Source organism: Mirounga leonina, unplaced genomic scaffold (genome assembly GCF_011800145.1).
Source record: "Mirounga leonina isolate KUSES-001 unplaced genomic scaffold, KU_Mleo_1.0 Mir_97, whole genome shotgun sequence".
Taxonomy (NCBI): Eukaryota; Metazoa; Chordata; class Mammalia; order Carnivora; family Phocidae; genus Mirounga; species Mirounga leonina.
The window spans coordinates 9204122-9228140 of record NW_023270889.1 but is presented as its reverse complement, the minus strand read 5'-3'; the positions used below and the strand labels follow the sequence as shown (position 1 = coordinate 9228140).

The window sequence follows — 24019 nt, the reverse complement described above, 5'->3', positions numbered from 1 at the left end:
TATATAAAATATTATATTATATTACATTGTATTAAACATTACATTAATATATTTTAAAGCTTTTGGGGGGTGTTTCTTATCCTTTTGTGTCTAATTCAGCCTTTTCTCTCCCATTGTAATAGACTGTTTTCCTCATTTCTGCCTTTCTGTCTTTCTCCTTTATTGTCCCTAGGCCAAAATTGTTTTCAAAAGCTGCAGAGTGATGATAAAGCATGAATTTAATAATACATGAAAGATATTAAATTGTTACAAATCACACAAAATGTTCAATAGAGAAATGTGCAATTGTCTTCGTTCCTAGTGAATTAAAATTAATAATTAAATGTGTATATAAATTAGCTGTTAACCACTTGAATTACACAAAGTTAACTAATATAATTCATTTTAACAAATTCATAAGGAGTACATGATAAGAGTGACTTGAATATTTTTAAGAAATAAATGCTTCTGTATTGCTTCAAGTTAGCACTAAAATGATTGAAACGCAGACATCCTGACAGAGAGAAAGGGAAAACAAAGGCCTAAATGTCTCTTTACATGGATAACAAAAATTTTGAATAAGAAAAAGTCCAGGGGCTCCTGGGTGACTCAGTCCGTTGAGCTTCTGCCTTCCACTCCATGGTCCCAGGGTCCTGGGATCCAGCCTGGGGTCCGGCTTCCTGCTCAACGGGGAACCTCCTTCTCCCTCTTCCTCTGCCCTTCCTTCCCATATCCCAACCCCCACTCATGCTCACACCCTCTCTCTCTAAAATAAACAAAATCTTTAAAAAAAATAAAAAAAAGATAAGAATAAAAAGTCCAAAACTCATTAGCGCTAACAGCAGAAATGAATCCATAACAGAAAATCTGAAACTGACTAAAATCACATCTAAAATGAAATTGTACAATATTATTTAATTTTTACATAGTGAGAATATGTAGAATAGTTTCTTTGTTTTTGCTTTTAAGTCTCTACCAGTTATTTTTCTCCAAAAAGCCAGGGGCTTTGCATTCATTATCTCACTTACTCCTTGTAGTGATTGTGCAGATTTTATCTCCTTTTTTTTGTGGAGGACAACACAGACAGAGATGAAGTGGCTTCCCTAAGGTAAAACAGCTAGTGGGAAGCCCAGCAAGAATTTTACTTAAGAACTGTCTCACTCCAAAGTGTGCCCTCTTTTCACCATAGTGCAGGTTGTATAGGCCAAAGACAGGATGTTCTCCTTCAGATAATGCCCTGAAATTTTGAAAATGGAAAGTAATCAAGAACTACCTCCACAGCAACTTAGCAAAGTAGGATTTGTCCTCAGAGCTAAAGATTAGTTGAATAAGGACCTGAAATACTCCCTTGTACTTTAAATGACTTGGACACAAATGTCATTACATATTGTACCATAATTTCAATCAGGTAGTTTCATTGATGTTAAGTAATCAAAACGTTTATGGATTAATACTTAAATTCAAAGTGTTTTCCTAGTTTATCTAAAGGACTTCAAGATGACTTATATACTTTATGAGCATTTTACACTTTGTTTTACTTATAAAGTTTTTTTAAAATGTACCAATAAGCACAGGTAAAAATAAGAACAATTTAGTTGAGCTGTACGTTTGATATACAGATCCATATCTTAGAAATACAACATTTTTCCAACACAAATCAAAGCAATAAGACAATAAATTTTTCTTTACAGGTGATGTTATCGAAAGCTACAACTTGGTCAAATCTAATAAAGCACTTGGATGTTGCAAGCTAATTTGCAAGAGAAACTAGGGTTATGTAAAAGGAAAGGCTGAATGGATTTTGAAGAACACAAATATTCAGATATTTTAGAAAAAAGCAAAAAGATTTTTCTCAGCAGAGCAGCTATGAGGCTTAAACTTTAACCCTGAACACAGAAAATTGTGGAATTTGTAAAATGTTTTTAATAAGCCAAAACCTGGGTTTTAGACCACTGGTCACAAAAAAATAAAAAAATAAAAATAAAATAAATTAAAGATAAGCCAGTGAAGTACATTCTGAAGGCAGCAGCCACTGGGTGTTTTTGTTTGTTTTGTTTTGACATTTAAGGGTAGGAAATTGCAATATATTCAGCTCTTGGTATCTTGGAAACCGGCAGCAGGAAAAACCACCTTAGGAAGAAAACATTTTAAGAAATACAGGGCTGACCAGTGGCAGCCGGCTGTGTAGGAGTCAACTCATGGCAAGTGTTGGTAATGCCAGAGCCAGTTAGCCAGCAGGATGCTGTGAAGATGCCTTCCATGGTGTAGGCATGTACACTGTTAAGGTTTGTTGTTGTTTTGTGAATTTCAGATTACACTTCCCTTTTCTCTGCACTGAAGTTTAACATTTTCTTTTTCCTTAGGTTACCAGGTGACTGGAGAAGAATTGTGTTTTTCCCCCTATAGTTAAACACATAACAAAACTTTCTCAGAGTTCATATGGGCAGCAGATATTAAGCACTTCTGAACTGTCCTCAGGGACAGATCCTGTTAAAAATTTTTGCTCCTCCATGAGAACTGGGAGCTTTTTATGAGTGATCACCAGACTTCATCTAAACAAGTTTGCCTATTCAAGCAGTTAAACAGAATTAACTGCAGGGAGAGATGAAGCCCTTCTTCAGGTTAGAAGGAGTGGGAGAATCTTGCTTGTCTAGCCTCAGGAAAGTAAACACCTGGTATCTACTTTCTCATTCCCACAGAATTGCAACAACAATATTCACTCATTTTTGTTTCCACACCATCAAGTTCTAAATCTTGGTTTGTCATACGCTTTGTGTGTGTTCCTTCTTCTGCCATTCCCAAACATCTGTCTGCTTCAGGTCATTATTTCATATTTAAATTTTAGATAAAGCCTCCTAGCTAATCAGCTAGCCTCCTTTCTCTCCTGACATGATTCCATGTCATACCTTCCTGTCATTAGAATCTCTTAATCGATCCATCGATCAAACAATAAAAATCAATCACATTACTTTTCTAGTCCAGCATCACAGTAATTGTAATTCATTTTCTTTATAATTTTTGTAATTCATTTTAAACTCTACAGCATGACTCAAACATGTCATCTCTCCCTGCTCCATTACTTAGCCTTTTGCGTAGTTGTTTATTTTCTCTCACTTACACGGGGTTAGATTATTCTCTCCTCTGACTCTTCTCCTCATTCTTTCTTTCCATCACTACCATCTTCATATGAAATATCTTCTACTATCTTCTCAGGTTTAACGTTACTAAATCGCTCTGTAATACTTGAAAGGATTATTTGACATCTTGATATGATTAGTAATATGTTGCCAGAAATTAACCTATAGTTATTTCATGCACTCACACCACTTATCTCCAAGGATTTAATGCATGATTTTTTAAAATTTATCAAATGATCCCATATTTGGATTTCTTAGTATTAAATAAAATACCACACAGATGGAGCTAATTAGTATTATGTGAATATAAATTATATAAGTAAGCACTTTATTGTGTAAGAATAATGTAAGACGATACAAGCTGCTGAGAACATACACCACTGCAATTGAATTTATGATAATGACTTCATACTATTCCCTGCAACAAGAGACATGTTTAAAGGTTTGGCAAGAAAATCACAAACCACCACTCATGTGTTGTTAATTACTCATTGTGTGATAGGCATTATATGCTAGGTAACTGTAACAAAACATCAATACCATCTTCCCTGATTTCATTATGTTCACATACTAAACACCCAAACTACGTACTGTTAATGAAAATTATAAGAAATGATTCCTTGGGGTGCCTGGGTGGCTCAGCCATTAAGCATCTGCCTTTGGCTCAGGTCATGATCCCAGGGTCCTGGGATCGAGTCCCACGTCAGGCTCCCTGCTCAACAGGAAGCCTGCTTCTCCCTCTCCCTCTCCCCCTGCTTGTGTTCCCTCTCTCGATGTTTCTCTCTCTGTCAAATAAATAAATTAAATCTTTAAAAAAAAAAAGAAATAATTCCTTGATTTAAAACATATTTTGTCATTAGTGATACTGCAGATAATTTCCTATGAGTAACACATAAGCCAGATATGTGTGTGTATCTGTAAGTGTATATCATATATATATACATATACATATGCATATATATACACCGTATATGTACAGTATGAAAACTGTACCACGTATGTGTGTATCTGTAAGTGTATATCATATATATACATTTATATACATATATACGTATACATACATATATACATACATATATATACACACACACATATATGTACAGTATGAAAACAATGAAAATGTTTTTCAGGGTAGAGAGTAGTAGTAGAAATTATTCTTCTATTGAATTATTGGTTTAATCTAAATAAATGTGTCTATTAATGAAGACCTAAAATACTGAGAGGACATGTCTGTCTGTTTTTAGCATAAATTTGCAACATTGTCAGCAATAAAGAAAGTGAAGATATGTATACTGAGAATATGTTAAGGTTTATTAAAGAAAACAAATCTTCAAATGCAGTTGGGGGAATAGTGTAATAGTATTATAAATTAATAGTAGCATTCCATGCCATCTGACTAGTGAAAGTAACATTTTTCTCAAAAACTATGGAATATTTTGGTAAATTTGTTTATGAAGAGTGTTGAGTTTTTTTTTATTATTATTATTATGTTCAGTTATCCAGCATATAGTAGTACATCATTTGTTTTTGATGTAGTGATTCATTAGTTGCATATAACACCCAGTGGTCATCACAACACGTGCCCTCCTAATACCCATCACCCAGTTACCCCATCCCCCCTTCTGTAACCCTCAGTTTGTTTCCCAGAGTGTTGAGTTTTTGTTGTTATTGTTTGTTTGTTTTTCCCTCTAACTTTTGATTCTGAATCTTAAGTGACCTTATCTTGAAGATAAATGTCAACTTCCTAATTTCTATAGAAGGCACTTGGTTTCTATAGAAGGCACTTTGTTTCTTTGTGTATTTTTAAAAGCAAAGCAATATGTTGAGGTAATTCTTAATCACAAATTTAATGTTCTTATCCTTTTAAAGTAAATCAGTAGTTTTTATGGAGTACTTTTTATGAGCAATGAACTTGGCAAGGTCAGAGAAGTAAGTATGTGATAGACAAAGCTCTTTCTGTCAAAGAAGTTTACTTGGGAAGACGAGAGAAAAATAAAATTATACACTTTAAAGAAAATCCCAACACTGTAGTTGAAGATATTTTGGAATCCAGGCAATCAGAAACTCTTCACTGAACCTCTCTCACCCTGGGATAAGTCCTGCCAGATGATGGTGAGCTAGTGAGACGGGAGGTACAAATGTGTTACCAAGTGATTTTACTAATGAAAATTGTTACAGCAGTTCTAAGGAAATATCGGCAAGGAAGTGATAAAAATTGAACTGAATTTTGAAGAATGGATAGAATTTAAATCTGTAGAAAGGAGAAGAGCCTCCCATGCATGTAGAATATAGTGAACAAGAATACTCCTTGGGAGGAACTCTGATACAGGAAAGTCCATGGATTGTTTGGGGAGAAGCAGGAGTTTGGTTGTGGTGGAGTTTCTGGAGAAGGACTGAGAGAAAGTTAAAAAGTTAGAAAAGTTAACTGAGATCTGATTGTGAGGGACTTTGAATGCTGGGCTGAAAGAAGCTGAATTTAGGAGATTGCCACTGAAAGGTTTTTGTCTCTTACTATTCAACCATATGTAATAATCAGTGCCTAGTCCCCTCTGTGAGCTTGATGTTTCTCCCATTAATATCCCAGCAACGCAAAAGAGGCTAGAAGGTAACTGAAAGAGTTTGAATGGCAGAGTTGTAAAAGGGGTGGCATATTTGATTGATACATATTTTTCTAAGCTGATAAATTATGGGGAAGAAAGGAAAATCTGCTGAATTTGGAAGGTTTTCTGGAGAGGTTGATTATTTTTAAAAAAGTGAGCCTAAAAAATATTTATGAGCTAGACATTGGACCTTTAGCAAGTTTAACTTGGGCTGTGTACATAGGTATCTCCAACTGAAAATGGAATGTCAACTTCCTAATTTCTATAGAAGGCACTTGGTTTCTATAGAAGGCACTTGGTCTGTCTACACTTACACATATGTGGGTATATTTACTTAATAACTGTAAATTAGAAAATTGACACTCAACATTGAAATCTGTATTTTTCAGTTCTTTGCCTTTAAATAACAGTTGTAAAAACAAATGTATCTCAACAGTTCATTTTTCAAAACACACTGTTCGGTTTTCATTTTTTTTAACTTAATGAAAAGGTTAATAAGCTGGGTGTTGTTTTATAGGATATGCTTCCTTCACTCACTATGTTGTTGACATATTCATCCATGTTATTGCATGTTGCTGCAAAGCACTCATTTTCAATGCAGTATAATATTCCATAGTGTGTGTATACTGTTGCCAATTTTTTGCTGTTAAAAGCCATGCTGCTGTGAACATTTTTCTTTACACACATACCTGTGCAAGAGTTTCTCTTGGGTATTTAACTGTAAATGGACAAGTTGTAGATTAAGTAAATCTCATGAATTAAAACAAGTTACCTATGACTTTCAGAATTAGAAATTAAAACCCTGTGTGCTTTTAGCACAGTCCTGGTAAATTTTGAGGAGTGGGTTGAATACAAGATAAGGTAGGGGAAGGAAGGCTTATTGGGACATAGGAGTAGAGTTCTGACCTTAGTGTTATAAGGAGCACGGAGTATGTGTGTGTGTGTGTGTGTGTGTGTGTGTGTGTGTAACTTAATGCTAATGTTTTGCTATGAGTTAAAGAGACATACAACTTTATGTTATAGAAAGTCACAGGAGTGCATTAGATAAGGTCTACCAGATGATAAATTGAAAGATAGGCCATCCAAGTCTGGGGTGCCACTTCCATGATGTTATCAGCGCCCCCCCTCCATTTGCCGTAGGATGCAACTGCTGCTGTCACAGTCAGGAACGCTTCCCAACCTCAGCCATCAAGTCCACATTTCAGGTGAGAAGAGAAAAGCCAAATGGCAGAAAAGGCAACCCCAATTGGGACATCCCTTATGTTTCCAGAAACCCCACCCAGTAACTTTGACTTTTACCTCAGTGAGTAATGAATCACTTGGCTGCCCCATTCTTCTAAAAAGTATAAATAATCTATTTTATTATGCTGACCATACTGCCACCCCAAATCTTTGGGCATTCTGTAAGGAAAAGGGGATGGATATTGATAAAGCAGTGTGCCCCAGGATACAAGAAGGGTGTGATATAAAAGACATCAATTTTCTTATAATCAGATTACTTCTGTGTCTAAAATAATAGAAAGATTAATTTTAGATGCAAAAATAAACCTTAGTTCCAGAAGTCCAAATTTTCTTTTTTAAAATGAAAAGATACCTAGAGAAGGTAAATGACTTTCTTAGGTTCATAAAATTATTAGTGACTGATCTCTTGAGCTGACATTTCTTGACTCTCAGGAAAGTTTATTTCTGTATCTCCATGTGTTTCTTCTCTATCTAAAGCACTATACAGGTAGGGTTGCCACAGGAACGGATGACTTTCTGAAGTTACAAAGTAGGGGAAGGTTTTAAAAAGGGGATGATTTCTAGTTCTGTGAAAACTGCTGTTGCTATTTTGATAGGGATTATATTAAATCTGAAGATTGCTTCGAGTAGTATGGAAATTTTAACAATATTGGTTCTCCCAATCCATGAGCATGGAATATCTTTCTATTTGTTTGTATCATCTTCAGTTTCTTTCATAAATGTTTTATACTTTTCAAAGTACAGGTCTTTTACCTCTTTGGTTAAGTTTATTCCTACATTTTTTTTTTTTATTCCTACATTTTTTATCCTTCTTGGTACAATTGTAAATGGGACTGTTTTCTTAATTTCTCTTTCTGTTACTTCACTATTAGTGTATAGAAAAGCAACAGATTTCTGTATACTAATTGTATATTCTGTGACTTTACTGAATTCATTTATCAGGTATAGTAGTTTTTTGGGGAGTCTTTAAGGTTTTCTATACATAGTATCATGTCATCTGCAAATAGTGAAAATCTTGCTTCTTCCTTACCAATGGATGCCTTTTAATTTCTCTTTCTTGTCTAACTGCTGTGGCTAGGACTTCCAGTACTATTTTGATTAACAGTGGTGAGAGTGGACATTCTTGTCTTGTTCCAGATCTTAGAGGGAAAGCCCTCAGTTTTTCACCATTAAATATGTTCACTGTGTTTCGTATATGGCCTTTATTATGTTGAAATATGTACCTGCTAAACCTACTTTGTTGAGAGTTTTTATCATGAATGGATGTGGTACTTTGTCAGATGCTTTTTCTACATCTATTAAAATGAACATATGGTTTTTATCCTTTCTCTTGTTAATGTGATATATCACATCAATTGATTTGTGAATGTCAAATCACCTTTGTATCCCTGGAATGAGTCCCACTTGATCGTGGTGAATAATTTTTTTAATGTATTGCTGGATTCAGTTTGCTGATACTTTGTTGAGGATTTTTGCATCAATGTTCATCAGAGATATTGGCCTGTAGTTCTCTTTATTTGTGGTGTCTTTATCTGGTTTTGCTATCGGGGTAATACTGACCTCATATCTATCCTTCCTCTTCTATTTTTTGGAATAGTTTGAGAAGAATAGGTATTTACTCTTCTTCAAGTGTTTGGTAGAATCCAAGCTGGTACAGCCACTATGGAAAATAGTATGAAGGTTCCTCAAAAAGTTAAAAATAGAATTACCATTTGATCCAATAATTCCACTACATTTTCCCAAAGAAAATGAAAACCCTACTTCAAAAAGATATGTGATCCCTATGTTTATTGCAGCAATTTACAATAACAAATATATGGAAGCAACCCAAATGTTTATCCTTAGATAAATGGATAAAAAAGATATATGGTAGAATATTACTCAGTTATAAAAAAAGGATGAAATTTTGCCATTTGCAACAACATGGATGGATCTAGAGGATATAATGCTAAGTGAAATAAGTCAGTTAGAGAAAGACAAATGATTTCACTCATATGCAGAATTTAAGAAACAAAACAAAATAGACTCTTAAATATAGAGAACAAACTGATAGCTGCAAGAGGGGAGGTGAATGGGGGGATGGGGGGAGTAGGTGAAGGAGATAAAGAGTACACTTATCATGATGAGCACTGAATAATGCATAGAGTTGTGGAATCATTATATTGTATGCCTGAAACTAACATAACATTGTATATTATACTTGAATAAATGTTTTAATAATTTAATTATTAATTAATTTAATAATTAAAAAAATCAAAAAAGGATTATTTACCAGGTTGTGAGTGAGATATTCGTGACCACAGGGGATAGCAGGGTGCCCAGGGATAGTTATCACAGAACGGTTACCAACACCGAAAGTCAGAAAAGGGGGTCTCTTAAAGATGGGGCTGCATTGAAAGGAGTAATTCCCTTTAACAGAAAACATAGCCAACTCACTCTCTTCAAAGGGGAAGCTCAAAATACTGACTACATTCTCCTTCTTCCCTTGCATCTATGTCAGATGACTGAATCCAACTGGAAGTCAGAGGCATGGGATCCTGTTAACTGTAATCTATAGGGGTCAGTTTCCTGGGTAAAGAGTGGGGTAGAGAGGGGTGAAGGACAGACATGGAGGGAAAGATTTCTAGTATGATAGCTTATTCTGAGGCCTCCAATAGAAACACTTGCTCACTTACTCAAATATCTTAGGGGACTTCTGGTACTTTATTGCTCCAACATCCTAGTTCCTGGCACTCCTTTGGGCTCCTGATTAGCATTCTGATGTTCACTTCTTCCTCTCATTCCCCATGGTTTGAATGTATCAGCCTCTCTCATAAGATACTAATTCCCTGCATCCAAAGTACCTCTCATTAACTACTTGCAAGTAGTGGATAAACAACATCCCCTTGGCAAACTGTTCCAGTGTTTCCACGAAACTCTCCCATTCTAGTACCTATGCCTTGGTTCTTTCAGGATATGAAATAATAGCTTATAGTCCTTTAAGTTTGTTCAACAAAGGAAGCTTGTATAGTGTCGCAGTGTGCCCCACTATCAGCTCCCCGAAACAAGGCACATAATATTTGGTACTTTTAAGCAAGCCCAGTCTGACACAATATGATATTCATCCTAAATTCCTGTAAGTGTTGGAGAGGATACCTGTCAAAAACATAAATTCTTGGGCGCCTGGGTGGCTCAGTTGGTTAAGCGACTGCCTTCGGCTCAGGTCATGATCCTGGAGTCCCAGGATCGAGTCCTGCATCGGGCTCCCTGCTCGGCAGGGAGCCTGCTTCTCCCTCTGACCCTACCCCCTCTCATGTGCTCTTTGTCTCTCTCATTCTCTCTGTCTCAAATAAATAAATAAAATCTTTAAAACAAACAAACAAACAAAAAAAACATAAATTCTTCATCATTAATGTTTCTCGATACAAAAGGATGTATATGCAAAAGGAGAACATGCACTATTCACTTTCTAATATTCTGTGATGAAGATAAGTCACCCCAATGTAAATGTGCAGTTTGTGCTTTGGTAATACTCCTGGGTTGGGTTATGTCAGTGGCATAGAGAATTAGGTATAAATCTCCAAATTATAATAAAGTGCTTGTACAGAAAGGTATTAGCTTTCTACAGGCAAACTGCCTCGATTTATAACTCCTGCTCAAAGAAGCAATTCCCAGATGGCTTTTGTCCATAAGCATAGTATTTGCTTCCATTTCCACAGTTGTGTTTGCTTTCTGTTCCCACATCTGTGTTAATCTCAGGACTCAGCTGTTGACAGTTATATTGATTTAATCAGCATCAGAGTCTAACTGGAAACTTACTATTATTTTCCTCATGGGCTTGCCAGCCTAAACATAATGACCTTTTTCCTACTATAATGCCATTTAGAAAAGATCAGATTGCTTGGTTTTGAAAGCTGCTTGCAAAACAATATTAAGTAGATTAGAAGTCCATTAATGCTATCAGCATTATTTTTTAGCTCAAACTCTGTGATAGGTGATTGCCCTCATTTTATATACACATAAATATTATACATATAAATTTAACGATATATTAAAATAGGTAGAAACACGTATTGTTTAATCTTTATGTTTACATATATTGTTGAATAAATATCATTTGATGAATATGTTTTCTCACCTTATATTGCTTGTATTTTAGCAGAGTATATTATAGTCACTTTTTCCTTGATCATTCTAAATATGGCAAGACAGGATTAAAAGATAAATGAAAAATGTGATTTTATTTATTCATAAAATCCATTCTCAGGCCCTTTTTTTTTCTAAGATGTAATTCTTAGAAAAATTCTTCAGAATTTTGGGGCCCCCACTTTCCCATATGTAAACTCGTGTGGTGATAATTCTATATGCCATTCTAATAAGAGACATTCCATGTCTGTCTCCAACCTTGTCAACCTTACTTTGTAAAAATATATACCTCAGTATATTTAGAACTTCTACTTTTTTCCTTAGTATTTGTCCAGTGGTCTAAATGAGATTTTGAAATCTGCCTGACATATTTGTTGTTGTTCCTCTTGCTTTTGGTTTCTTTTCTGGGAGGTGTTTGGAGGATTGAAATTTTCCACCATGAAGTCATACACCTTAGCATGACCTTGATTTTTTTTTTTCTCTGCACTAATGAGACCCTGGGTAGCTCTTATTTAAGGAAACTGCTTTTGTCTGCTTGGCCATATTAAATCGATCCTAGCTGACTATGGGTAACCTATTGTTTCATTTATTTACATTTTGAGTACATTCAAAAGGACTTGAGAAAAATTCTTAGTTTTATTTTGGGTGTCACGATTAAGAAGATTACATTATTCTTTCCAGTCACCTGCTGGAGGCAATGACCTTGTATATATTTTAGCAATGAAATTGGATATAACATGATCACTTTCTCTGCAATAGCTATGACATGACGAAACAGCAGTTTAAAGGTCAAATACTACAAGACCTAGTAAACACAAACTATAGATTCTGTCCTTAACTCTGACCTTGACCTAACTTAGTGCCAAATACTGATTTAAAAAATGGCTCCTCTGATAACTACTGTGTGATTTTTCCAGATAATAATATATTGCAGAAACGTTTACATTAAGATAGTCAGAAAAGTTAATTATTAGTGGCAATTTGTTTAATACTAAATTATGAGTAGCCACTTAATACCTCAAGCCATCCATCAGAAATAGTCAATTCGCTAATATTTAATGCCTGACACTGCACTAAGAGAAAACCACATTTGGATGTTCTCATTACCTACTGAGTTTTGAGTCCTATGCAATGTTGACTAGCTCAGGGTTGTTGGCAAAGCACACTCAAACTTTATTATATTTAAATGTGTTCTCTCTTATTTGGTCCCTACCTGGGGAAGGATTCTGGGAAGCCCAGGAAATTCTAAAATTTGGCAACACAGGGTTTTGCATTGCCATTACCCTTTTTAATGAGTTGGGGGTGGTGAGGAATAGTAAGAAAAAGATGACTCAGTGTCCCCTACTCACCAAGGATTCATTACTTATTCTAATATGGAGAAACTTCCACCACTTTTATTCTGTATCCTAAAGAGAACATTGGAGTATATTGAGAATAATCATATTCGATTGATTATATTTCAGAAAGCAAAATCATGTTTTTCGTTGTTTTGTTTTTGTATACACAAGAATGATGGGAGGCTAAATAAGAACACCATATAAATACTACTGCACATTTATATATGGGCCATGCAGGCTCCCCTCATAAGACCTCTAAGAACTGTTTTCACTAGGCTGGTCACATTTCCACTTGTGATCACGGACCACATTTGTTACCTCCAATGTCAATGTTAGATGTGTCATCCTCATCTAAGGCAACCAACGCAACTTCTGTTAGGTTGTTGTCAGTTGATGTATATTGGGTATGTGTTCCATCTTTGGTTCCTGACGAAAATATGTAAATGATGATATTTGCGCTATTAGAGTGGTGTTTCAAATTTAACTCTCAGCACTTTGAGTCCAGAAAAGCAGAAGTATATCATTGTGAAAGGACATTTGCCTTCCTCCCAGGAGAAAACAAGTGAGGAGAAAACTATATGAAAGCATGTCTGAAAATTAGCAGGGATGCTAATCCCCTGATAAGGCACTCATGAAGGAAAGCATACCTAATAAACTTGAAATATTTTATATTATTTCAGTTTTAAAATCAGCATTTAAATACATGATGAGTTATTTATACCATCTGCTATACAGATATCAATGAGAGAATAGTTGATCAAACTGCTAAGGACATCTGTTCCATTTTATTAAAATTAAAGTTCATATTTCACAGTGGAAATACCCTGAACCTTAATGAGAGATCCTGGTTTTCTTTGTAGTTCAAGGGAAGGTACTGCCTTTTCTACTTCCAACACAATTCAATGTAGCTATGGTAACATTATAGAACAGCCTATACTCGAATACTGTTATTCTCAGTTAAATGTTTTTCCTAGATTTCATTAGTATCAGTCACTACTGGATGTTTGTGATACAAAGATGGTTAGGATATGGTCCCCGCTTTTAGGGAGCTTTGGTTATACTGCTGAAGACAAATAAGCAGATGGTACAATGCAATCACATGATAAATGGAAGCATAAGTCCTTGGGTTGCATAGATGAGACGCTGGGCCCAGCTGGGAGGGCTGACTTGGACGGATGAAGGTGGATATTTGAGAATGTTACAAAGTGATTTGCATCTTGAAAGACTAGCTGAAATGGCCAGGCAGAGAGGAAGGAGGTCAGAATGCATACTGAGTAAGAGAAAGCTACCTATGTAAAGGCGTGGAGGAGAATGAATTGTCTTATTTGGGGAACTGCAAGTGATTCCAGGTGGCAAGAGCAGTCTGGGATTTTGTATAGGAGTTAGGAGAGTTAAAGAGTGTTGCTGAAGGGCCAGGGAGTGGCTGCATGGTGACCAGCTTGTTGTGATTATCTTGGTAGGTTTGACTTACTCTTGAGGCTATGAGAAAACTAAGCATGGATTGGACTTGTTGCTGGCTGTTCCAAAGAACAGACTGGAAAGGAATTAAAGTAGATGAGGTAAATTGTAATTTGTGCTATAATTTGTAGTAATCCAGACAAGGAAAATGCCAGAAAGTTTAAGTGTTTTTCATTGGGATTAAAAAAGAGGAGCTCTAGTGCTCACTTTGGGAGAAACACGTAGTAAAATTGGAACTATGCAGAGATTAGCATGGTCCCTGCACAAGGATGACATGCAAACGTGTGAAGTATTCCTTATATTTTTGTAACTATGTGGGCTGGTGGATGTTAATTATACTTTTTGTGGTGATCACTTTGCAACATATATATATATATATATATATATATATATATATATATATATTGCATTGCCTAGTATATAGGCATATACACATATATGTATCAAATCATTTTGTTTTACATCTTAAATTAATACAACATTATATGTCAATTATATCTCAATAAAACTGGCAGAAAAGGGAGCTCTATTTGTCTATTCAAAAGAGAAATAAAAACGAAAATAAACCCTATACAGCTTTAGAAATAAAAGAGCAGAATCAAAATCCAGGGATGGTGAAAGAGCAGAAGGGTCAGTTTAATATTAACCACTGCTTATAAGATGATAGGATCTTATAGTATAATATTATTGAGTTATAACATATTTTTGATCGCAGAAGTGTAAGTTGGTTTTAGAAAACCTTGGAAGGAAAACAACTGGCCTCAGAGTAATTAAGGGTCACAATCAAGGAAGAAGTGCACTGAAGATAGGCATGGTTATTATGGAGGCCAAGTCATTTTCCGTAGTATAAACCTGTGATAATATAAACAACCAAAAGCAGGGCCTCAAGCCAAGTGACACGTGTTAAAACACAAAATTCAAATGAGTGAATTTGAAGATCAAATTGGCTTTATTAAAGGATTCACAAATCGGCAGCATCCCATCTACAAGTAGAGGGGAACTCTAAGGAGTTGTACAGAATGGAAGATTTTTACTGGAAAGAGGGTGGGGCAAGAAAGCGATTAGCAAAAGAAAAGGATTGTTACAGACAACTTTGCTTTCCCTGAGGTGAAGTGGAGGGGATCTTATCATGCAAATTACTCCCTCTACCTTTGAGGGCTGGAGAGCGCCCCTGCCAGACTCATTGGAGCCTATCAGAATATTCCTGACTGATTAAGACTGCATTTCTGGGGGAGACTGAAACTGCAGTTAAACTAGGTATTGAGCCCAGATTTGAGAACTTGGCCTAAATGACACCATTTTGGGTCTTTGGTTTTCTTTTTAACACACTGTGAGATGTCCTAAAGGGAAATACTGGGCAGGGAAGGGGAGACAATAGAAGGATTCTTTTCAATAGTTGTTCTTTGTGTACATTTGTTGGTTGTTTTGTGATAAACAGGTACTTGCAAGACTGCTAACCTGAGAACTATTTAGGGGGTAAAGTAGAAGCAGATACTGCTTAGATGCTCTTCTGCCTGGATGCTTTGGGGTCTCACAGTGGAGGGAAGGGAAAGTATGACATGGAATCAGTTAAGTGATACCAACTGAGATGGGGGGGGTTCAGGGACAATAGGGCTTATTGATGGTAAATTCCGGTTAGATGAATTTAGTTTGGACACAGAGTTTGGCACATCAGTTTAAAGCCGAGTAGGGGACATCCTAGTAGACAGTTAGGATTAGAGGTCAGGAGAGTGGTCTGTTTTATTTTGATGAATCATACTCAACTCTGTTCACCTAAATAATTGAAGGTAAACTAGATTTGTTTGGGGTTTGTGGCTTGTTTTATGTGAAGGAGCAGCATAGAAGAGGACGACGAGATTAACAGATAACTAAATTCTTCATTGGAGTGAGACTGGTCATAGCTCACTCAATAGTGGATAAGAATATATTTAAAAAACACCTATCTCAGTCTAGTGAATGGCATCAGAACCCATGTGATGCCTTTAGATTTGTACTTTGATGGGATAACAATGGTTGTTGGGTTTGAAGGTTTGTTTTCTTGAACTTCTTTACTTTTCAAATGGTCCATTTTATTAACAGAATATACTACAAAGCTCAGTTATTTCTCTTAAATTTTGAAGACAACGTGTTGGGCTTTGAGATACTTTAATCCTTTTCGGTTTAGCTTTAATCTCTTGTATTCTATGTTCATAGGGATGTTTTGGGTCATTAGCTTCCTGAAAGAGAGAACTTTCCCTGAATCTATTTTATTAAGATTTATTCTAGAGGGTAGATTATTGCCTTTGAAAATGCCTTAGTTCACTACCTAATTTGTCTTTTAAAATGTCTTAGTGTGTGTAAAATAATGTTTTATTCCTATATGGGTAATGCCATCAAGATCACTACTTTAACCCAATTTTCCTGCCCCTTCTTACTCCTATGATTATATTACCATCTAAATACTAAATCGTCTTCTCCTTTTTTTTCTACCTCTAATATTTCTCTACCTAAACTTTGTCGAAAACACCCACCCATTTTACTTATGAAATTTGCTCCTACATGGTGTAGCTTACAAACTTTGGAGAAAATATATAATAAGAATCAAATATGAATATCTTAGGATTCTCAGACAACCATGCCATTATCATTGTGTAGCACTGACTAATAATAATAACAGTAATACTGTCATTTATACTTTAATGGCACCTATTGGCTTACTAATAATGTAATATATTTTACCTTTTCCAGTAAAGCTACCCTATATTTCAAGAGTGTTGATGTCAAGTAAATTTATAGACATACCTAAAATTAAAAGATTTTATTTTTTTCTTCCTGATTTATTTTTTTTTTTCAGATTTTCTGAATTTAGTTTATTGTCCAAAGTCATGGTTTATATAATCTGATAAGAAATATACCTTAGGGTACTCCATAAAGTGAAAGGACAAGCAAAGTTATTAGTCAAGGAAATATATAATGGTAATGACAATATTTTATTTCTTATCATATTAAAGTCTATCTTTTTTATCTGTTATACCAACATCCAACATCTTACACTGGCTATCTGGGTAAAGTAAATGGCATTATAAAATTTTTTATATAAACATATATAAGAACGTTGCTATATATAGTAGATATGCTTTCCTTAAAGAATATTTCACATTCTTTACACTATGCCATGTTTTTCATCTTGCTGATAATTACTGCATTAATGCAAAATAAAGTATGCTTACCTAAATTCTGTATCTTCTTTTGAATCATTATTTGAAAATACAGGCACAATTAGAAAACCACACAAAAATTTCTGGAAAGCCAAAGACATTTTTCTACATGACACAGAATGTCTTAATTCTACCATTGTCTTTCAATACTCAGGCGTTTTTTAAAATTATTTATTTATTTGAGAGAGAGAGAAAGAATGGGAAGGTAGAGGGTAAGGGAGAGAGAAACTCTAAGCCAACTCCTAGCTGAGCATGGAGCCCGACTCCATGCGGCTCGATCTCATAACCCTGAAATCATGATCTAAGCCAAAACCAAGAGTTGGGCACCTAATAGAATGTGCCACACAGGCTCCCCCCATGCCTTTTATAATAGAGAATTATTGAGAATTTAGCTATCTCACAGACACTTATTATTTATTTTATTTGACAAGTATCTATATAGCATTTACTCTGTGCCAGTTGCTATTCTAAGTGTTTCTTAAGTATGAGGTTAATAGTTTTATTAGCATATCTATTCTATAGGCGAGGATACTAATGCATAGAGTTTATTTAAGTCATTTGCCCAAGTGCCAAAAAAAGGCATAGTATTTATATAGATATATAAGATGCAAATTAAACTATGCCTGAAAACTAGAAAAAGCTAAATGGAGTGAAGGTTAAACACTTTTGTTCTATGCATTTATATTTATTCCTCTTTAGGCCAATTACCTTATTAAGTTACATAATATTTTTAGCATTTTGGTGAATTTTTTAAAATTTTATTTTATTATGTTATGTTAGTCACCATACATTACATCATTAGTTTTTGATGTAGTGTTCCATGATTCATTGTTTGTGTATAACACCCAGTGCTCCATGCAGTACGTACCCTCCTTAATACTCATCACCAGGCTAACCCATCCTCCCACCCCCATCCCCTCTAGAACCCTCAGTTTGTTTCTCAGAGTCCATAGTCTCTCATGGTTAGTCTCCCCCTCTGATTTCCCCCACTTCATTTTTCCCTTCTTACTATCTTCCTTTTTTTTTTTTTTTTAACATATGATGTATTATTTGTTTCAGAGGTACAGGTCTGTGATTCATCAGTCTCACACAATTCACAGCACTCACCATAGCACATACCCTCCCCAATGTCTATCACCCAACCACCCCATCCCTCCCACCCCCCACCACTCCAGCAACCCTCAGTTTGTTTCCTGAGATTAAGAATTCCTCGTATCAGTGAGATCATATGATACTTGTCTTTCTCTGATTGACTTATTTCGCTTAGCATAATACCCTCTAGTTCCATCCACATCATTGCAAATGGCAAGATTCCGGTTTTTTGATGGCTGCATAATATTCCATTGTATGTATATACCATATCTTCTTTATCCATTCATCTGTCGATGGACATCTTGGCTCTTTCCATAATTTGGCTATTGTGGACATTGCTGCTATAAACATTGGGGTGCATGTACCCCTTTCGATGGCTACATTTGTATCTTTGGGGTAAATACCCAGTAGTACAGTTGCTGGGTCATAGGGTAGCTCTATTTTCATCTTTTTGAGGAACCTCCATACTGTTTTTCCAGAGTGGCTGCACCAGCTTGCATTCCCAACAACAGTGTAGGAGGGCTACCCTTTCTCCGCTTCCTTACCAACATCTATCGTTTCCTGACTTGTTAATTTTAGCCATTCTGACTGGTGTGAGGTGATATCTCATTGGGGTTTTGATTTGTACTTCCCTGATGCCGAGTGATGTTGAGCACTTTTTCATGCGTCTATGGGCCATTTGGTTGTCTTTTTTGGAAAAATGTTTGTTCATGTCTTCTGCCCATTTCTTGATTGGATTATTTGTTCTTCGGGTGTTGAGTTTGATAAGTTTTAATACTGCCCCTATCCCCTTGCTTGGATTCTACCTTCATCATAAATGATAAATGCTCTAGGATCTAATCTCTTGTGTGTTACTCATTTTCTATTTGAAGTTGCTGTAGCCCTCACTATACCTCATATGGAAACATATATATCTGATTTTTCATCTTTTGCCAGCTTTCTAGATTGACTCCCCACTAACCAAGCATGCCACCTCACTATAACAGAATAGAAGATAAAAAGAACCTTTGAATGATTCTATTTTAACCACATAATATACTTCCAGTGATAGCCAAAGCTAAGCCCTGGACATATCAAAGCAACGGTAATCTGCTTAAACCCCATCTTATGTATACCCGATACACATTTACTCCCATCTATCTTCTCTCATTTGAAAGATCTGATCCCTCATATTTGCCTTTAATTTATGGCATTCAAGCCTTATCCTTCTCTAAAGAATTTGTTTTGGGATGCTCTTCATGCTCTGTTCACGCTGTGCTAGTCTATGCTTATACAATTCTAGTGTCTTGGGAGTCAGTCCTGAAACCTTTGGGGCCAGCCAAGGAACCTGTAGGTCATGGCAAGAGGATATTTGAATAATGACGTAGAAGTAATGTGCAGGCATTTAAATCATAACCTTCCAGAAATTGTGACATTGACTTCCTTACCTAAAACAGAAGGACTCAAGGTATTTCTAGCCTCTTAGAAAAAGATATGGGAGCAGTTTTTGAGTACGCCATTCTTTGTCTAGATTCTGATTGGAAAATTGGGTACTCTTTTCCCAAACCGCATCTACAGTGTGATCAAAGTTGTCTTACTGAGGCTTACTGCTGCTTCCCTCTCCACTGTCCAGAGAAGCTGGTATCACAATGCTACCAGGGACAGCACACAGATTGTACACTAGGGAGACTGCTATGCTACACCTTTTCTAGGCAAGCCAGGGGTAGAAATACACATATACCCATACGCGAATACAATAGAAGATTTTGGGGTGCCTGGGTGGCTCAGTTGGTTAAGCGACTGCCTTCAGCTCAGGTCATGATCCTGGAGTCCCGGGATCGAGTCCCGCATCGGGCTCCCTGCTTGGCAGGGAGTCTGCTTCTCCCTCTGACCCTCCTCCCTCTCATGCTCTCTGTCTCTCATTCTCTCTCTCTCAAAGAAATAAATAAAATCTTTAAAAAAAAAAAAACAACAATAGAAGATTTTGTTAATTTTTGTCACCAGTGCCTAAGGAAACGTGAAGATGGAAGACTATTGACTCATTGGAGCAGATTAATCATTTTAGAACTAGCTGGGGAAAATCTGGCATGAGTCATGGAAGTGATGCACAAGAGAAATCATTAAGCTTTGAAGGTTTACCTCTTCTCTCTGAGCAGTCCCTACTGACCATGAAATGCATGCTGTTAATTGTTAAGACATTCTCTTGCTTTGCCAGTAAGCCATAGTTGTTTCCTTCCACATCAGAGGAAGTTAAGAAGACATCTATACAATGTGGAGATGTGCTTTATAGTCTATCAGTTTGTGGAAAATTTAGCATTTTGCCTGAGTAAGATATTATAGGTCAGTCTTCTACAGGAATTGTACTAAGCATTGTGCTCTTCGCAGGAATTACTAATTATTATGCTTCACAACCAAAGTGGTCAGAACTGTATGAGGTGTTGGCATTAGGTAATATTATAACTGAAAATAAGAATTCTACCAAAGTATTCAGGGATACTCCAGTTTGGGTAGCATTTGCCTTTTTATGCTCATATTTTTTTATCATGCATAAACAGACTAAAAATTGCTTTTCTAAAAGTAAACTATATTTCCTCTCAATGCCATAAGTAAATAGCTAGAATATGCTCATTAGCATGGTTTCAAATGGAATCCACTAAAGTTCAAAGGGAACCTGCTTCACATTAATATGTTCTTTGGATAGTAATATCATGGTTAAATATGGGACAGCTGTCCATATATTTTTATTCTGACTTTAAAGAATTAAAATGAGCTCATCAGAAATGGGAATTATGTCTGAATCACCATTTTCCTAGTCTTCCTCTAAGCTGGTAGAATCAAAAGCTAGAAGAAGAGAAAATAAGAAAAAATAAACATTGTTTCAATTTTTTTCTTTCTGTTTTATAGTTTGTTTGCTTATGGATTTCCAAGCCAATCTATATCTGAATTCAGAGATAAGGCAGAAACAAGATAGTCTAAGCCTTGAAAATCAATCAATCAATTTCTGTGCTATCCCTCCCTCTCTCTCATTTCACACACACACATACACACACACACACACTCACACTCAAATGTAATGTGAATGGAGAATTGATTTATCAGAGACAACTGAGACTCCAGGGATTTAACCTTTCTAAATACTAGTAATAAGTGTATTTGGTTTGATTCTATTGATCAAGAAGTTGCTTTTTGCCTCTGTTAAGTGCTATTTGGTATTTGAATTTTCTGTGAAGTTGTACATGAGGTCAGGGAGTCCACACCTTATAAAACCTACATTTGTATAAGGCTTATATGGACTTAGGGAGTCAAAGCAGAATATTCTCTCAAAGCAGTAACTCTGACACAGAAGCCTTACATACTAAGAATACACTGAGTACACATCATAGGATAAGAGCTTTAAGTTGGAGTTAGGCTTCTAAAAATAACTGTAAGTGCTCAATCTTTCTGCTTTTTATACAGCGGAGGATTTCCTAGGCTTATCCTGTTAGATTGCATAATCAATACACCAAGTTCTAGCATTACTTATAATTTAAGGCTTTGTTTGTCTGCAATTTAAGGTCATGCCTTTAGAATTAAGTAACATGTGCTGTTGTGACTTGTGTCGTTACTATTTTGCTGTAAATAAGAAGATGAATTTGGGGCACCTGGGTGGCTTAGTTGGTTAAGCATCTGCCTTCGGCTCCAGTTATGATCCTGGAGTCCTGGGATCAAGCCCCACATCGGGCTCCCTGCTGAGCAGGGAGTCTGCTTCTCCCTCTGCCCTTCACCCCACTCATGCTCTCGCTCTCTCTCAAATAAATTAAAAAAAAAATAAGAAGATAAATTTAAAAGCATTTTTCTTCTTTTTCTTTCTTTCTTTCTTTCTTTCTTTCTTTCTTTCTTTCTTTCTTTCTTTCTTTCTTTCTTTCTTTCTTTTTCTTTCTCTTTCTTTCTTTCTCTCTCTCTTCCTTCCTTTCTTCTTTCTTTCTTTTTCTTTTTTTTTTTTTAACTTGGGAAGTCCAAGCTGGACCTACTACAAACACACACCAATGGGACTGTGATTGAAGCTGCAGGTTCTATGTTCTGTGACTGCCACATAAACTTACACTCCCCACACTTAGACTGACCTCTTCTGATTTGGAGCAAAGCTATTTTTATTGGTTGAATTGTGCCTCCCAAAAAGATATGTTGAAGTTATAACGCCCAAGCATCTGCCAATGTGACCTTATTTGTAAATAAGATCTTTGCAGATGTAATCAAGTTAAGATGAGGTCATTAGAGGGACCTTAATCCAGCATGACTGTTGTCCTTACAAGAAGAGGAAAACATCGTGTTACAACAGAGGCAGAGATTGGAGTGATGTAGCCGTAAACCCAGGAATGCCAATAATTACAGCCTCCACCAGAAGTTGGAAGAATCAAAGGAAGATATCAAAGCTGACTTTGATATCAAAGTTTTAGGCTACAAAACAGTGAGAGAATAAAGGTCTTTGGCTTAAAAAAAGAAAGTATCTCTCTAAACTAACAGGATAATTTTAACCGGTATCGTTTATCTTTTAAACTTGTGATTGAAATAACTTTAGCATAGGGAAATAGTTTTCTATACATTTTAATTAGCCACTGACCTCATAAGCATGCATTTTTCTGAAATAGGTAACTCCATAGTAATGTTGGGTAATACAGATCATAGTGGATACCCTCATCATTTTACCCAGGTAGAATGTAATCATAATTTGACTTGTAGTATCACTTTCAAAATGGAGATGGTTTAACCCCAAGCCATGGTTGATTTTTTTTCCTCTTAAATACCCATATGTAAGCAGAGTACAGGATAGCAATTATTAAGCAATTACAGCTTAAATTACAGTTGTACTGTGTCTGTATTTGGAAGGTCAGAGACCCAATGGGAAGATACTACTTCTTATCATGAGGCCGTAGGCAAGTTAATGAAACTCTGAATTTCATCCTCCTCAGTAAAATGAAGATAATAAAGGCTGTTCTAGCTACCATAAGGTTGCTGTGATAATCACCAGGTCAAATTAGATTCTTATTGTAAGAGATCTATATAAACCATACTCAATGTTTTTGTTGGTAGTGATATTTCAATTATTATAGTGACAATGCCAAGCTAATGGAAGCAATACTTGCAAGCATGTAAAGACATGAGGGCTTTTTTGTTTTTCAATCCTTAGGCAAACCAGATGAGACCATGGGCAAGTAACAATATTTTCTGACTTTGAAATGTATTGTTCCTTGCATATTAGATTAAAATAGAGTTGGATATCTGAATACACTTATTTGTGTGTGTATTTAGTTAGTTGGTTATTTTAATCATGAAATTGGGGATATTCTTAAACTCCATTTGCCCATAAAAAAGATAGCCTAAAGTTTTGCCCAGATTTCATACAATTCCAACTTTTTATGAGTCTATGAATATAAGTCAGTCTACCATAGGGAAAAAATTGTTTAATGGGTCAACTCTTTTATTTTATTTCACTATTCCTTCTTAACTCTGGTGGCCGAGCCCTGTAGCAAATCAAGGTAGAAAAAAACCCCCAGAAATTTATCATACCATCATGCCACTACATGGATATGTTAAATGTTAAGGGAACATTCTACCCTTACTAAGGTGGGATTTCAGAATCTGTTACAAGTGAGAGCTTCACTTTTGGAATAATGCAAAAGCTAGTTTTAACTTCAACATCAATAACCAATTACTAAGTAAGTTTCTTGTCAGCTTATACATTTCTTTTCTATATGGTTTAAAATTCTCTATAGTTTAGTTATGCTGATCTCTGAACATCAGATTTTAATAAAATTCTTCATGATGTATATGTTTGTAAAGAGATTAGAATTGTACCTGGCAGTAGAAAGTGCTATAAACAAGTTGTTAAATGA

General features: G+C 35.8%; 1 protein-coding gene and 1 non-coding gene across 2 annotated transcripts in view; both read left to right on the top strand.

The window, feature by feature from the left end:
• Positions 1-24019, top strand: part of LOC118006515 (potassium/sodium hyperpolarization-activated cyclic nucleotide-gated channel 1) — a 359934-nt gene that overhangs the window by 205010 nt on the left and 130905 nt on the right. The window lies entirely within an intron of this gene.
• On the top strand, positions 14078-14182 carry LOC118006577. The gene has a single exon (XR_004678115.1). It is a non-coding gene; the product is annotated as a U6 spliceosomal RNA (small nuclear RNA).